At 47.3% G+C, this 15,260-nt stretch overlaps 1 protein-coding gene across 3 annotated transcripts in view; it reads left to right on the forward strand.

The window, feature by feature from the left end:
- Window positions 1-297: 297 nt before the first annotated feature.
- The window catches only part of FGR (FGR proto-oncogene, Src family tyrosine kinase), a 93,061-nt gene continuing 78,098 nt past the window's right edge, over window positions 298-15,260 (forward strand). For 2 of the 3 annotated variants that reach the window (XM_054999161.1, XM_054999164.1), the window contains exon 1: window positions 298-449. The gene's annotated coding sequence lies outside the window, so the exon portion shown is untranslated. Of the gene's footprint in view, window positions 450-10,279; window positions 10,344-15,260 lie in introns of all 3 variants that reach the window. The other variant, XM_054999162.1, reaches the window with a different exon arrangement.

The following is a 15,260-nucleotide window of genomic DNA, read 5'->3' on the forward strand; positions in this document are numbered from 1 at the left end:
CGGCTTTTCGAAATCCTGCCGAGGAGCTCTTGATTGGCTGCTCGGCGGCTCCTCGGGAAAGCAGCCAGTGAGGGGTGGGCACGGCCGGGGGGGGGTCCTTCTCTGCCAGCTGATGCCCCGGGGTGTGCCCGGCAAGGATGCTCCGGAGCCAGCGCCGCCCCCCTCCCGCGTGAAGCGAGCAAGCGAGGGAGGGGAGCGGAGCGGGGAGGGAGGGCGAAGGCAAGAGGAAGTGGGTTGGAGGCGCCTTCGCCCGGCTGGAGGGTCAGGCCGGGGACGCAGACGCGCGGCCACACGCGCGCACCACACGCCCCGGGGCCGCCGCCGCGTTGCCGGAGGGATCGCCGGCCCAGGAGCGAGTCCTGCAGAAGAGGGGCGCCGGGGCAGGAGCGCCCGGCGGCCACTGCTGCAGCCCAGGCACCGGACCGGACCAGACCGGCGGGCAGCCCAAGGTAGGCGGGGGCCTCTGGCGCAGGTCGGCGCGCTCCGCCTGGGACCGGGGCTGGGGCGGCCCAGGCTGCAGGCGCCTCGCTGGCCCTGGGGCTGGCCGGGGAAGGCTGCGCGGCGGGGCCGGAGGGGAGCCCAGGCTCCGGGCAGTGGGCGGAGGCGCGAGGGCGAGGCGGGGAGAGGCCGGGCTGCTGGGGCGGGGGATCTTTGCGGGGTCCGGCGGAGCGCTCGGAAGCGCCGCTGGGCGGGCGACGGAGGACGGAGAGGCGCTGGCGAGCTGCGCCCGCCGAGGGGCTGGGGCTGGGCCGAGAGCGAGGCGCGCCTTCGGAGGGGCAGGTTGACTCCTCTCCCGCGCTCCCTTCCTCCGGTGCCCTTTCCGCGCTCGGGCGGCCAAGCAGAAGGACCCGCCCGGGCGCCGCGCTCGCCCACGCCCGGCCTGGCCCTCCCTCGCCGGGCGCCGTCCGCCGTCCGCTGCAGCGTTGAGCGGGCCGCGCCTCGGGGCCCTTCGGGGCCGCTTCCCGCCACACGCACCAGACCGGGATGCAAACGCCACGTCGGGGGGACCGGGGAGCAGCCCGCCCTCGCCCGCAGTGCCAGGCAGGGCAGCGCAGCGCTGCCTTGGCTGGCTCCGCCGCAGCGCAGACAAAGGGGCGAAGGGCCGGCGCCCCCTCTCCAGTGGGTGGTATACGGGGGAGGGGTCTGCTCGCCCTCTCCGCAATTCCGACCCAGGCCCCTGTGACAGGCCAGCGGCGTGTCCGGAGGCATCGCCCTCCTCCTTTTACGGAGCCCCCACCCCGCCCCCTGGCACAGGCCTGCTTGCTGCCGCCACCCACCCACCGACCGACCCCTCCTGCTCAGGCCCGCCTCTCCGCAGGCGCTGGGGACGGAGTTCTTGCGGGCAGGAGAGCCCTGCCGGCGGGGGATCCGCAGCTCCTGTCCCAGCCTGTTAAGGAAGAAGAACGTCCCTTTCCTTTCCCTCTGGACTACCACCCTCACTGCCGCCGCCCCCTCCCTTGATCCCGAGTCAGACCCTTACAGCGGAATCCTTCGCAGAGTTACTCCAGTCTAAGCCCTTTGAAATCAGTGGGCTTAGACTGGAATGACTCTGCTTAGGATTTCACTGTTTATCATGGGCAATAGTGTCTGCTCTGGCTGGCAGTGACTGTTAGGCAATATACCTGTCGGCCATGATGGTGAAATGGATCCTCCATGTTCAGGCGCAGTGTATCACACACAATTTGCCTTAGGTGGAGCCAGGCCTTTGGTCTGTCAAGGTCAGGGCAACTCTCCAGGGTCTTGGACAGAGATATTTTCACAGAACCTGATCCTTGTGACTGGGGGTGGCGGGGGTTGAACCTGGAACCTTCTGCATGCAAGACAGACGGCTGGCTGCCACCGAGCCACAGTTCCTCCCCAAAGCAGGATCTTTCTGTCTTGTATTATTTGGGAGTTGAGGCTTGGGAGGGGAGAACACAAGCTGCTGTGTACTGATTTAGACCTTTGGTCTGCCAGTGGCTCTCCAAGGTCTCAGGTGGAGATCGTTCACATCGCTTGCTTCCTGGTCCTTTTAAGAACCGAAGCCAGACCTTCTGCATGCAAGGGGGTATTGCGGCGCTGAGTCCTGAATGAAGCTGGAGCTTGCTATGGGGCCTGCTGGGGAAGCCCATGTGTATGTCCAGGAGCACATGGAGCTTCCCCAAATGGCACCTCTGGGACTGTTTCAGGTTTGGAAAATGGTTCAGGGGGAAGGTTGAAGCCCCTCCTCTGCATGCACTTTGGTCCTGATCCTGATTGGACAGTGCACATGTGGGAATTGAGAAGTCATATGTGATTGTGTTGCGTCTGATGCAGGTTAGGGCCCAGACCCAACTCATGTACTCTTTAATGTGTGAAGAGGTGATGGACCCTGTTTAAGACAGGCAGCAGCTTTCCAGGGTCTCCGGTGGAAAATCTCGTCACCTTCTGGCTGACACCAGGGATTGAACCAGGGAACTGCTACATGCCAAGCAGATGCTCAGCCGCTGAGCTATAGTCCTATCTGATTGTTCAGTGTCCCAAAGGACAGTTGTTTCCGTCTCTTTCCCGAAACTCGCAGATCCGGGAATTGGCCTCTCCTTCCCTCGGAAATCCTGTTTTCCTGAACTAGGGGATGTTGTGGGAGAAGATGATAGGGCTCTTTGGCAGTGGGGGAGGTGGGGAAGGGGTGGAGAAGGGGTTACTATGACTACCCTTGCACACTGAGTGTTTCCTCCCTAGCTGTTAGCAGAAGAGAGGATTCTTTTTTCTCTCCCTGTGTGTAGGTGTTTGTTTTTGGCTCACAGAAAATACAGTTCACAGGTTACAAAAGGGTGGTCCCCACAGACCGTGGACCGTGGTGAAAGAGGCGCACCTCCAATCCCTGCCAATATTGGGGAGAATTTAAGGAGCAATTTGTGCGTTATGTTGCCTCCCTAAAGTCCTCTGTCCAGCTTAGGTTGCTTCCATACGACAATGATTCTCCGATGTGCATTCATTGCCGCTGCAGATGCAGAGACGGCGATAGAGAGGTGGCTTAAACTTTTTCAAAGGAAATCGGGCTGGCAGAATGCCTTGTGGTGATGCCAGGGGATTGAGGCCACAGAGGGATGACGTCTGTAAAATGGTGCCAGTGTGGGTGAAGTCTCGACTACATGCACCTTCCTGTCTGCGCGGTGTGCCAAGCTGCCCGGACTCTGGTCTTTCTGGAGATATTGTAGCAAAGCAGTGGAGCGAAACATGGCAGCAAAGGTGGGGGAAAGCCAGAAAGCACACAAAGGGAGCATGTGCGGATGTTCTGAAAAAGGCAGCAACGTCCAGTTTGAGAGCCAAGGAGGGGTAAAACAGCCATGTGTTGTTTTCCTTAAGATTTCTTTAAAGATATGCTGTTTGGGGTTGAGAGGGTGGTTTAGTGGTTAGAGCGTTAGGCTAATAAGATCTGGTGTACCCGTGGAGAAGAAAGGGGGGGGTATAATTGAAACTAATAATAAATAACTCTGGTGCAGGGGTTAAGCTGGGGCTCAAGCTGCCACATCACCAGGAATGAACTTGGAAACCAGTCACAGATCTCTCGGCCGAACTTCCCTCGCAGGACTGCTGCAGAGATAGAACAGCGCATGCTGCCCTGAGCTCCTTCGAGGAAGGGCGCAATTAAAAATGAGATAGAAGGAACATGTGGATGGAGCAGGATTGGGGTTATATCCCTGGACCCTGACTTCCGCATTCTCATTGGACCACATGTGTGGAGGCTATCCACCTATGGCTGTCTCCATGCCAGCAGGAGCTCTGGTTTTTTAGTCTTCCCAAATTATGCAGAGGGAGAATACATTCATAGACATTCAATGCACAAAAGTGTGGGTGGAGCTTGCTGCCGCGATCTTGCTCCCCATCTGTTCTTTCTGTTCAGATAGAAAACCGTCTGTTTGGCCCATTTATTCCACATCTTACTCATTTAGATATTTATACCTTGCTTTTCTTCCCAGTTGGGAATACCTATAGCCTTGCTCTCCCGTCCTCTATTTTTTTCCTTACTACAACAACCCTGTGAGGTAGGCTAGGACAAGAAAGAGAGGGACCACCCCATGGACACCCAGCAAAACGGATTTGAACCCAAGTGTCTCCGATAATCCAGTGCTCTGACCACCGCATGCTCTTGTTGCTTAGTCTTTGGTATTTAAAGGATTAGATTTGCCTCTAAACATGGAATTTCCATTTATCTCTTATGGTTGGTGACTATCGATAAACCATATCCAAGTTTCCTATTTTATTCCCTCAACAACCTTGTGAGGTAGATCCTGGCAAAGTGCAGATATGAACTCTGGGCTCCCAGATCTGATTCTTAGCACTACGTCGCGTTCAGCTATTAGGTGTGATTGATTTGGGGGAGAAACCTGGGTTTAGATAATCTGGATTAATTCCAGTGTTTTGAGTCTAGACTAGATTTTCTCCAATTTTTCGAGCATCACCTCTTCTAATTGATTCCACTGTCTCCCTGCGCCTCAACCCAGCTCTAATAACGTGCCACAACTGAGTGTGCCAAAGCAAATGATTAATGAGCTAAAATTATGTCATTGGCTGATTATGCTTTTCATTTCAGCAGGCTAATTTGGGTGACAAAGGTTTAGAATGCCAGTTTAGGCAGAGTTTGAGCGAATCCAAGGCGCTGAATGATTCAGTTCAGAATCCAAAGTTCTGGAAGGTTTTCTTAATGCCAGGGCTGGACTCTGGATGTAAAGAGGAACTTGTTTAATGGCATGTACCAGAAATTAAAGGGCATGTCTGGGACAACACTTGCTGTTAAACCCATTGGACTTTAGAACCTACCAAAACTTCCTTATTTTTAATTGCTACTCTCTTCTGGTTTTGGTCACATTTTGGTCAGAGGGCCAGTAACAAATGCTGGATTAAAATCATCTTACATTTTTTGGCTTTGCTGTTTATTTCTGGTTTATTGTGTTTTTGGAAGCCTCGTCTATCATCATGACTCTTTTCATTATTCTTGGGAATTGTTCTTAATTGGAAGAGTTTTTGAGAGCAAGCCTGGGGGGAAGAACAGCAGTCGAGCATCCTAGCTTGGTGGGGCTGCTGTGTTTCCAGGTGGGGTACAAAGAGAACAATCCCAAGCAAGTCAGCTCAGAATCCTAGTCAGGTGTGTTCAGTGGGGCTTCGCTGAAAGAGATTCACAGTGTAATCTCAAACAGAGTTAGGTTCTTCTAAGGCCATGAGCTTCAATGGAGAAGTGTGTGACTGTGTTCAGAATGGTTCAGGCTCGAGTAGATCTTGTGTAGCGTTGCCAGTCCCCTGATGGGGGCAGGGGATGCCCCACTTGCACCCTCTGCCCCTCCCCACCATTCAGCTTGCCAGCAGGGGGGAAAGGGCAGGAACGGGCCTCCCAGAAGAGATGTCAGTGTACAGGCCATGGGAGTGCTCCTGTGCTTTCCGCCAGGCTAATTGGGGCCCCAAACGGGCTTATTCTTTAAGAATCAGCCCAGTGCAAAGTGTGGGAGCGCTCTCACAGCCTGCACAATGATGTCAGTCCCTAAAGGTGAGTGCCGGGTCACCCTCCCTCCTGCCGGGAGGGTAAGAGGCCCTAATCTTGTGCTCTGTCTGCATGTTGAAGCCCCCCAATTCAGTTCCTGGCTTCTCTAGGTAAAGGGTCTCAGGCCCACATATGACACTGGAGAGGGGCTGCTGGGAGATGGAGGAGAAAATGCTGAGTTGGTTAGGTGGGACAGGACCAGCTGTCCCGGGTTTGAACTAGAAATTTTCCATTAAAAAGACCAAAACAAGCTCTAAATATTTAAATGGATGTTGCCATGCCTCAAATTGAAAAACCTGTTTGCTTTTTAAAAGTTTTTATGGAATGGAATCAGTATTCCTATTTATTTATTTAATTAATGTATAGCCCACCCTCCCCGCAAGAGGGCAGATTACAAAAATAGGTAAAAGCATACAGGGGTGAACAATAAAATCACAAATCTCACAAACACATAACTTTGCAGCAATTCACTTGCTCACCACATATGAAGGAGGGTGCAGGTGTGGATTGGTATCCTGTAGCAGCTCACATGTGTGGGGGTGACAACCAAGGGACCCCCCCAATCCCTGCAAGTAGGAGACCGTCAAGGAGATTCATTTGATAGGTTTAATGTTGGCCTCAACCATATGCCTGGCAGAACATCTCTGTCTTGCAGGCCCACTGGAAGGATGTAAGATCTTGGAGGGCCCGAGTGTCCTCCGACAGGGAGTTCCACCAGGTCGGGGCCAGGACCGAAAATGCCCTGGCCCTGGTCAAGGCCAGTCGAGCCTCCCCGGGGCCAGAGACCACTACTAGATGTTTACCTGCTGATCTCAGCACCCTCCGGGGTGTATACAGTGAGAGGCGGTTCCTCAGGTATTGGGGTACTCCACTTACTGGCTTATTACAGGAGTGGGAGGTGGTACATAAGAACATAAGAAGAGCTATGCAGAATCTGACCAGTGGTCTGTCCTCGAACATCCTGTTTTACTCAGTGGCCCTGGAGAGCCAATGGACAGGGCAAGGTGGCCAAAGTCTTCCCTGATGCTGACTCTTAGGGGGGGAAATGTATTTTAGCTGACCTGGGCCCAGTTCAGAGTGCGGGCAATGACCTTGAAAGCCCCAAATAGCTTAGAGCCAGTCTGCCCGAGGTGTCTCCTCTGTACAGATGAACCTACAAGTAGTCTTCTGCAGGAGCCCAGTCTTGCATGGGACATGAAATAAAAGATAGGGCTTTTTTGCCTATTAATGCTATGAAACAACTTGTGGAACTCACCACCACAAGATGGCTACTATCGAGTTGATTTAAAAAGGGATTAGGCAAATTCATGTCTATCTATACAGGGCTATTGGCCATGATGAAGAGACAGAATGTCCACGTTCAGCAGGAGCATTCTTCAGAGGTCCGCCTTGTTCCTTGCATTCCGACATTCTGTTCCTTTATTTGCATGGCATGGGGTGGCTTAAGCTTTGAGCTTTCTGGTGTGATTGTTTGAGTTCCAGATGGGAAGATGTGGTAGTGTGTGGCAGCAAAATAAGAACACAAATCTTGTGGCCATTTAAAGATTAACAAGATTTATTAAGGCATCAGCTTTGGTGACTCGCCTCATCAGATGTTTAATAGACGATTACTTCATGCATCTGCTGAAGGGAGTTTTGACTCACAAAAACTTATGCTGGAATTCAAGATGGGCATGAACCAAAATACGAACCAAAGTTTATCATGAGCCAGGCTGGTTCAAGGTTTGCAAACCAGTGGTTCATCAAAATTCATTTTCTGACAAACCGCGACAAACCACTATGATTTTAGAGCGGTTCATTTGGTTCGTTTTTCAGTTCGTCACTGCTGACAGCCTGGCGCCGATCAATCGGTTTCCTAGGCAATGGGAGGGGGGAGTGGCTTTCTGCAGACCTGCTGCCCCAGAAGTGACGTTTTCACAAACCAAACGAACCAGTTCACAAACCGGGCAATTTCATGCCGGTTTGTGGTTCATGGTTTGTAAAATGCGACGAACCACGAACCGCAACAAACCGCCATTTTTCCAGTTCGTGCCCATCTCTAGCTGGGGTACATTTTAAGATGTCACAAAACTCCTTTTTTAATTAGACTATTTTAATTGTTTACACTGTTCTTGGAAGGAGAATGAGAGTTTTTGTTGTGATCTGTTATTTACTGTTGTTTTCAGTGTGTACTGTTTGATATTTGATATTTTTAGATTCTGTTCATCACTTCATGTACTAGACCTGTCATCGAAACGTAGGATAAAAATATCCTAAATAAATAAATGGTACTGGAGATATTTTCAAATGGCAGAAAACCAAAAAGAAATTACTTTTTCCTTGCAAAAGGCATCACATAAATCTATCCGCTGCATTTCAAATGTTTAAAATAAATAAATAGAGACTTTGGCCTGACAATACATATGCCTGGCAACCCCTTTTTGCATATATTTTTCAGGCAAGAGCCTGAAGCGAAACATATGCATGCCATTCAGAAATGCCGTTCTGTACCTGCTGGTTGTACTCAGGAAATTGGTCCCGGAGTACAGAGTGTAGCATATGAAGCAGCCCCCGCGTTCCCTGCCAAGACATCCCTCTGAGTATTCAAGGATTTTAATGGCATCTGGGAAGTGTGGGCTACTAGGCTGTTGAATGGATCCATGGGTGGGGGTGGGGGGGTTACTTCCTCTGCTGCACCACGCAGATCTACTTGCAAAAGAAATCTTGATCTATGGAGTGAATATAATATAACACTTAATAAACTTGTCATGTAGAAAGTGTGTTGCAAACCTTATGGTATTAGTCCAGGTATCAACTGGGTATTTCACATGCATGCCTGCGTTGGCGATTGGGGAGCCTGTAATGTTTTTTGGGATGAGGTTTTCAAGAAATGCAGACAGGCAGGGGGGACACCGAGGGCAGTCTGGTTGCCCCAAAAATTCAGTTCTGCAGCACTGAGCATAAACTGTGGGCATAAATTAGCCCTTTTCAAATATTCCAATTTATTCAGGGTTTCTGGACCTGCTGACAGCACCAGTTGATCATTCCAAAGAATTAGAAGCCCTCTTTACATGTTACAGTGAATGCACGTATGTTCTGCAGGCACATGCATAAATCTGTTTGCAAGAACGAGCCTATATGCATTCACTTTATGAATGAAACCGGGGACCACTTCCTGAATACATGTGGGGGTCTCATTACACATTGAGCTGCACAGGTGTAGAAGGTAAAATGAGAATTACTCATCATGTGTATAAAGAAAAACTAAGTACTTGGATTTTATGTGTTCACTGTAACTTTTGAATGGGGCTTATGTGGGTCAGGCTGTCCCTCCCCCCCACCCCCCACCCCGCTTTCATTACATGTGATTAAAACAGCTTAAAAGTGCCAGAGGCCATTATTTGATTTTTATACCCCTCTATTGGTCCCCAACCTCCAATTTATCCTCACAACAACCCAGCAAGGCAGGTTACTCTAAGAAATATGCTTCAGATACTAGCCTGACGCTCTGACCTGTACATCTCATTGGCTCCACTGTAAGTTCTAGCATCTGGAGCAGCAGCTTCCCATCTGGGGGTGCCATCAGAGAGCATGAAGTGTGTTTATGCTCCTGCCGCTTTAATTGGCGTGCTGATGCTGGGAGGTTCTCTTGCAGCCCCAGCACCTGGGAAACTGAGGCCATGTCAAGCTCACAGAAAAGAGTTGTGACAGCAGCCAAGTTGTTGAATTGTGCTTTGCTGTGAACCGTACATGAGCTGTGAAGTGTTATGAACTAACAGTGGAATAAGAAAAGAAAAAACCAAAAAAATTGTAAAAGGAATGAAAAGTGCAATTTTGAAACTAGCATGCATGGAGCCCAAAAATCCAAAGAGCATAAGCTGCAACATTAAAAGTGTTTGGTTCTGAATCTTGCCTTCCTTTCCCCTGACACTGTGTGAAAAATAATTTTGTGTGGTGGGCAGGCTGACAGCAGTCAGACTGTTTCAGTGGACGTGGAGCATATTTAAGCACCTTTTGTCATTCAGTGGCTGGAGTGCTGAGCCTGGAAGGAGAGGGTGCAAAGTAGGGCCGGAAACTAGGCAAAAGTTCTTTGAGCTGCTTTAAGTAGGCAGAACTTCTCTTGCCAAGCAGCAGGTCCTCAATCCTCAGGAGCAGGGAGGACAGCAAAATCACCACTGTGTGCAACCCCAGCTCTGCATCTAGTAGAAGTAGGGTTGCCAGCCTCCAGGTGGTGGCTGGAGAGCTCCCAGAATTACAACTGATCACCAGGTGACAGAAATCAGCTCCCCTGGAGAAAATGGTGCCTTGGAAGGTGAACCCTATTGCATTAGAGCCAGAATTACAACTGATCACCAGGTGACAGAGATCAGTTCCCCTGGAGAAAATGGTGCCTTGGAAGGTGAACCCTATGGCATTATAGCCAGCTGAAGTCCCTCCCCTCCCCAAACCCCATCTTCTCCAGGCCTAACCCCCCAAATCTCCAGGAATTTCCCAACCAGGAGCTGGCAACCCTAGGTGGGAGAGGAGAGTTACAACACCCATCATGGGAAAGATTGTCATAAGGGCTTCTGCCCGAAAGCTGAGATGAGAAGCTTCACTCTTTTTTCTTGTAGAACCATGTTAAGAGGTAGGGACTTGATGGGAACAAGTTACTGTGTTCTGCTACTCTGGTTTGCCTTTAGCAGCATCCCAGAAGACAGGGATGATCAGTTGCCCACTGGCTGGGATTGTGATTTATTTTCTGATTGCAATCAGCACCATCAAACTGTATCCCCGTGCAATCTCACGCTTCCCTTTCTGCAGGTTTTCCATCCAATGATGGCTGTTGCTGCCAGCTCCCATCTTCACCTGTAGTTTGCCATGTTGAGTGAGTATATTCAAGTAATTTACGGTGGTTTACAGACCTGAGATGTCTCTGCGTCCCTTATGATTGCCTTATTGGGATCTGTTAACGTCCGAGACAAGCAAATTATTTGAATGTGGATGAATTCTCATGTGTGTTCTTGTACTGTTTCATAGGAATCGTAGTTCCCCCTCCCCTACATCCATCAAATTTTTATTAGAAGTGTGTTCCAATCACAAAAGAATTGTATTGGAGCAGCATGGCTTGTGTTCTTGGCCTATCATGTCTGCATGTGTCCAGCATTTTTTTAAAAAAAGGGATACTGTTCAGATGAGGAGTATTTTGTGTATGCGGGGACTTCCGGTTTGGGATTCATGGAGGTCTAACGCAGCTCCATTCGTGGAGCTGACCGGACTGCCGTTTTAACCGGCCGGAGGGGTGAAAATAACCCGCGGCCGACTGCTCTCAGGCGGGGAGCAGGCAAAGAACGCTCAAGACCCTAGGGTGAGCTAGATCTCGGACGAGGGGGGGCTCTACGCAAGGAGTCTCCCCCCCGATCCTTGAGGTCCCACCTTGCGACGGGTCGGCTATAATCTCTGCGGCAGTCTTGGGGCCAATTCGGCTGGCATAAGACCTACATACCCAAGCTTCGATCGGGGAGGGAAGTTGAGAGGAGAATTTAAGATCGAAACAGCGATTACAACCCGAGAAAGTTGAAGAGAAGGTAAAGATCGCTATCTCTTGAAACGGGACAGATTGATAAAAACAGAGAGGAAAGAAAGTAGATTTTTAAACTGCAACAGCCTAGTGAAAAGGAGGTGAAGACTCGGCAGGAGTTGTATTTTAAAAGAGACTAAATTTAAAGAAGTTATTGCAAAAATCGGACTATTGTTTTGAATACCTGTGGTTTTGGAGCTGTGGGAAAAAGACACCATCGCGAGACCTGCTGTGGGAAGACGGGAGACAGGAAGTGCGTAACAACAATAGAGTGGCTGGAGGGAAGCGGCCCTTGCCGACGGACAGGAAGTAGGGAATCGCCATTTTTGAAAGGGGAAGGGTTGCGGCTTCAGCGGAAGAGGAAGTAGGCCATCTTGGATTACAATAACATAGAGAAACCATAGAGAAAAGACGCCCGACATTTTGGATACAAAAAAATTAATTTTGGCAAAGATTGGGACATTTGAAAAAAAGGAAAACGTTTAAATATACGCCACGGAGCTAAGGAAGAGAGCAGATTAGTGGGAGCGAGCTAAAGCAAGCCCCACGATGTCGAAAAAAGAGTGGCAATCGGCAATAGAAAACTTGGACAAAAAACTTATAGACATGATGAAAGAACTTAAGGATACGAAATTGGAGCTTATTAAAGAGGTCAAAGAAGTTACACAGACAGTAAAGTCGGAGCTGTCAGAAGTGAAAAAAGGCGTGGAAACGATTAGTAGTGAATTACAAGGAACGCAGCAGAGAGTTAAAACAGTAGAAGACGCGATGGAGAATTTAATAGACACGCAACAAACAGAGATGAGGCTGGTGAAGGGGAGGATGTCAGTTGCAGAAACTAAACACATGGAGAAGCAGCTTCGTTTTCGTGGTCTGCCAGAAGTGGAAGGGAAGTCAGCGCAAGAACAGATGACTGAGGTGTTGGCTGATTACCTGGGGAAGGAGGAGGAGGAAATTGTGGCTATCCTAGATGTGGCGTATCGTGTGAATTCGAGAATTGCAACCCAGAGGAAATTACCAAGGGATGTGATTGTGCAGTTTACAACTAGAAACATGAAAGAGAGGATTGTGACAAAACAATTTCAAGATCCATTGGAGATTGATGGCAAGACGATTATTATAATGAAGGAACTGCCCAGATCAGTGTTATTGGACAGGAAAAAATATAGAGTGCTAATTCAGACTTTGAAGGACATGAATATCAGATACAGATGGGAGTTACCGGAAGGAGTGTCCTTTGAGTTTGGAGGGGCAAAAAAACGCATCAGATCTGAGCGGGAGATGGAGAGATTTATCAAGGACAATGAAAAAGACTTACCAACAAAACCATGAATATGGAGTGTAAAGTATTATCTTGGAATGTAAATGGACTAAACTCACCGAATAAGAGAAAAAATATTTTTCATTGGCTACTAAAACAAAAATGTGACATTGTTTGTTTGCAGGAGACCCATATTAGAAAACAGGATGTAAAATATTTAAAATCTGGAAAATTGGGCAAAGAATTTGTAGCGGCCTCTAACAAGAAAAAAAGAGGAGTGGTGTTGTACATAAAAGAGGAGCTGCAGCCAAAATTTGTTATGAGAGATGTTGAAGCTAGATTTGTAGCAGTGGAATGTAATTGGAATTTAAAGAGAGTGTTGGTAGTCGGACTTTATGCACCTAACGGTGCAAAGGAAAGCTTCTTTGAGGATTTAAGGAAGCATTTAGACGATTTTGTATATGACCAGATAATTCTTGCTGGAGACTTCAATGGAGTGACAGATTTGGAACTAGATAAAAAGACTACAACAGCACAAAAGAAAAGAGGACTATTGCCAAAGCTTTTTTTTGAGTTGATTCAACAAGAGACTCTCGAAGACGTATGGAGGAGAGAATATCCTAAAACCAAACAGTTTACTTTTTATTCTGCAAGGCATCTTACATTATCAAGAATTGATATGATCTGGGCCTCAAAGGACTTAGCGTTATGGACTAAGGAGGTAGAAATAATGCCGATGGTAGGCTCAGATCATAATCCAATTATGTGGAAATTTGGAAAAAGGAGAAAAAGGAAAGCCTGGAGAATAAATGAGGACTTGTTACAGGAAAGTGAGAATATGGAAATATTGAGAAAAGAGACAAAGTTTTTCATACAATATAACGTGAATAAAGAAGTACCAACCAGTAAAGTTTGGGATGCGTACAAGGCGGTTGTAAGGGGCATACTAATGGACTTAAATGGCAGAGCAAGGAAAAAGAAAGAGGAGAAAAGACAAGAGATTGAGGAGAAAATAAAGGCCAAAGAAGCACAGTTAAAAAAGAGACCAGGGAAAAAGAAAATACATCAGGAAATTAAAATTCTTCAAGAACAGTTAACAGCAATGAGCAATAAAGAAATGGAGTGGAACCTTAAAAGACTGAATCAAAAAGCTTTTGAGGGTGCTAATAAACCTGGGAAATATTTGGCATGGCAATTGAAGAAGAAAAGGGAAAAGAAAATAATAAATAAAATTTGTGAAGAAAATAAAACGTACCTGGAGCAGACTACCATTAGTAGAGCCTTTTATAAATTCTATGCTAAGCTGTATAATAAAAAAGAAGTAACCAAAGAATCAATAGCATCATATTTGGAAAAAACTAAACTTCCAGAGATTTCGGAAGCTTGGAGAAATAAGTTGAACAGTGAAGTAACTGATGAAGAAATAAGTAAGGCAATACAATCTGCAAATCTAGGAAAGGCGCCAGGGCCAGATGGACTTACGGCTAAATTTTATAAGACAATGGCCAACGAACTGGCACCATTCCTAAAAGAGGTGATGAACGGAGTTTTCAGGGATCAAAGAATTCCAGATACATGGAGTGAAGCGAATATATCATTGATCCCAAAAGAGGGCCAAGATCTGACTAACGTGAAAAATTACAGGCCTATATCATTACTTAACAATGATTATAAAATTTTCGCGAAGATATTGGCGGAGAGACTGAAGGGGTGGCTCTCGGAAGTCATAGAGGAAGAACAAGCAGGCTTTTTGCCGGACAGACAAATAAGAGACAATTTAAGGACAGTGATCAATGCTATTGAATACTATGACAAGCGTTGTGATAAAGAGGTTGGTTTCTTCTTTGTAGACGCTGAAAAAGCGTTTGATAATTTAAACTGGGATTTTTTGTTTGCCACTATGGAAAAGCTACAACTGGGAGAAAGATTCATCAGAGCAATTAAAGAAATTTATAGAGACCAGACTGCAGCAATTGTAGTGAATGATGAACTGACCAAGAAATTGACGATTAGTAAAGGAACAAGACAAGGTTGCCCGTTATCTCCATTGTTGTTTATTTTAGTACTGGAGATTCTGATGATACAAATACGACAAGATGAGGAAATACGAGGAATAAAAATAAAGGACTATTCATATAAGGTTAGAGCATTTGCAGATGACATAATGTTAATTGTAGAAGATCCATTGGAGAACATGCCAAAAGTGATAGATAAGATCAAGGAGTTTGGTGACTTGGCAGGTTTCTTCATTAATAAAAAGAAGTCAAAGATATTATGCAAAAACATGATTAAGCAGAAACAACAATTGTTAATGGAAACAACGGACTGCGAAGTAACTAGTAAGGTGAAATATTTGGGAATTGAACTGACTGCAAAAAATATAGATTTGTTCAAGAACAACTATGAAAAATTATGGACTCAGATAGAGAGAGACTTGATCAAATGGAATAGACTGAATTTGTCATGGTTGGGCAGGATTGCAGCAGTTAAGATGAATGTGTTACCAAGAGTAATGTTTTTGCTACAGACAATACCAATCATCAGAGACTCTAAACAATTTGAAAAATGGCAGAGGAAAATATCAGATTTTGTTTGGGCAGGCAAGAAGCCTCGTGTGAAAGTAAAAGTCCTACAAGATGCAAAGGAAAGAGGCGGAATGCAACTGCCCAACCTGAGACTTTATCATGATGCAATCTGCCTAGATTGGTTAAAAGAGTGGATGACATTAAAGAATAAGAAACTATTAGCCCTAGAGGGATATAAAAAATTTTTTGGATGGCACGCATACCTATGGCATGACAAAGTAAAGGTCAACTCGATGTTCCTGCATCATTTTGTAAGGAGAAGTTTATATACAATCTGGAAGAAGTACAGAATTTACCTACAAGAAGGAACCCCCTTGTGGGTGGTTCCATATGAGGTGATAGATCCGAGAGCTGTTGATAATGAACAACAATGTTTAA

The sequence above is a fragment of the Eublepharis macularius genome, chromosome 15 (assembly GCF_028583425.1).
Source record: "Eublepharis macularius isolate TG4126 chromosome 15, MPM_Emac_v1.0, whole genome shotgun sequence".
NCBI lineage: Eukaryota > Metazoa > Chordata > Lepidosauria > Squamata > Eublepharidae > Eublepharis > Eublepharis macularius.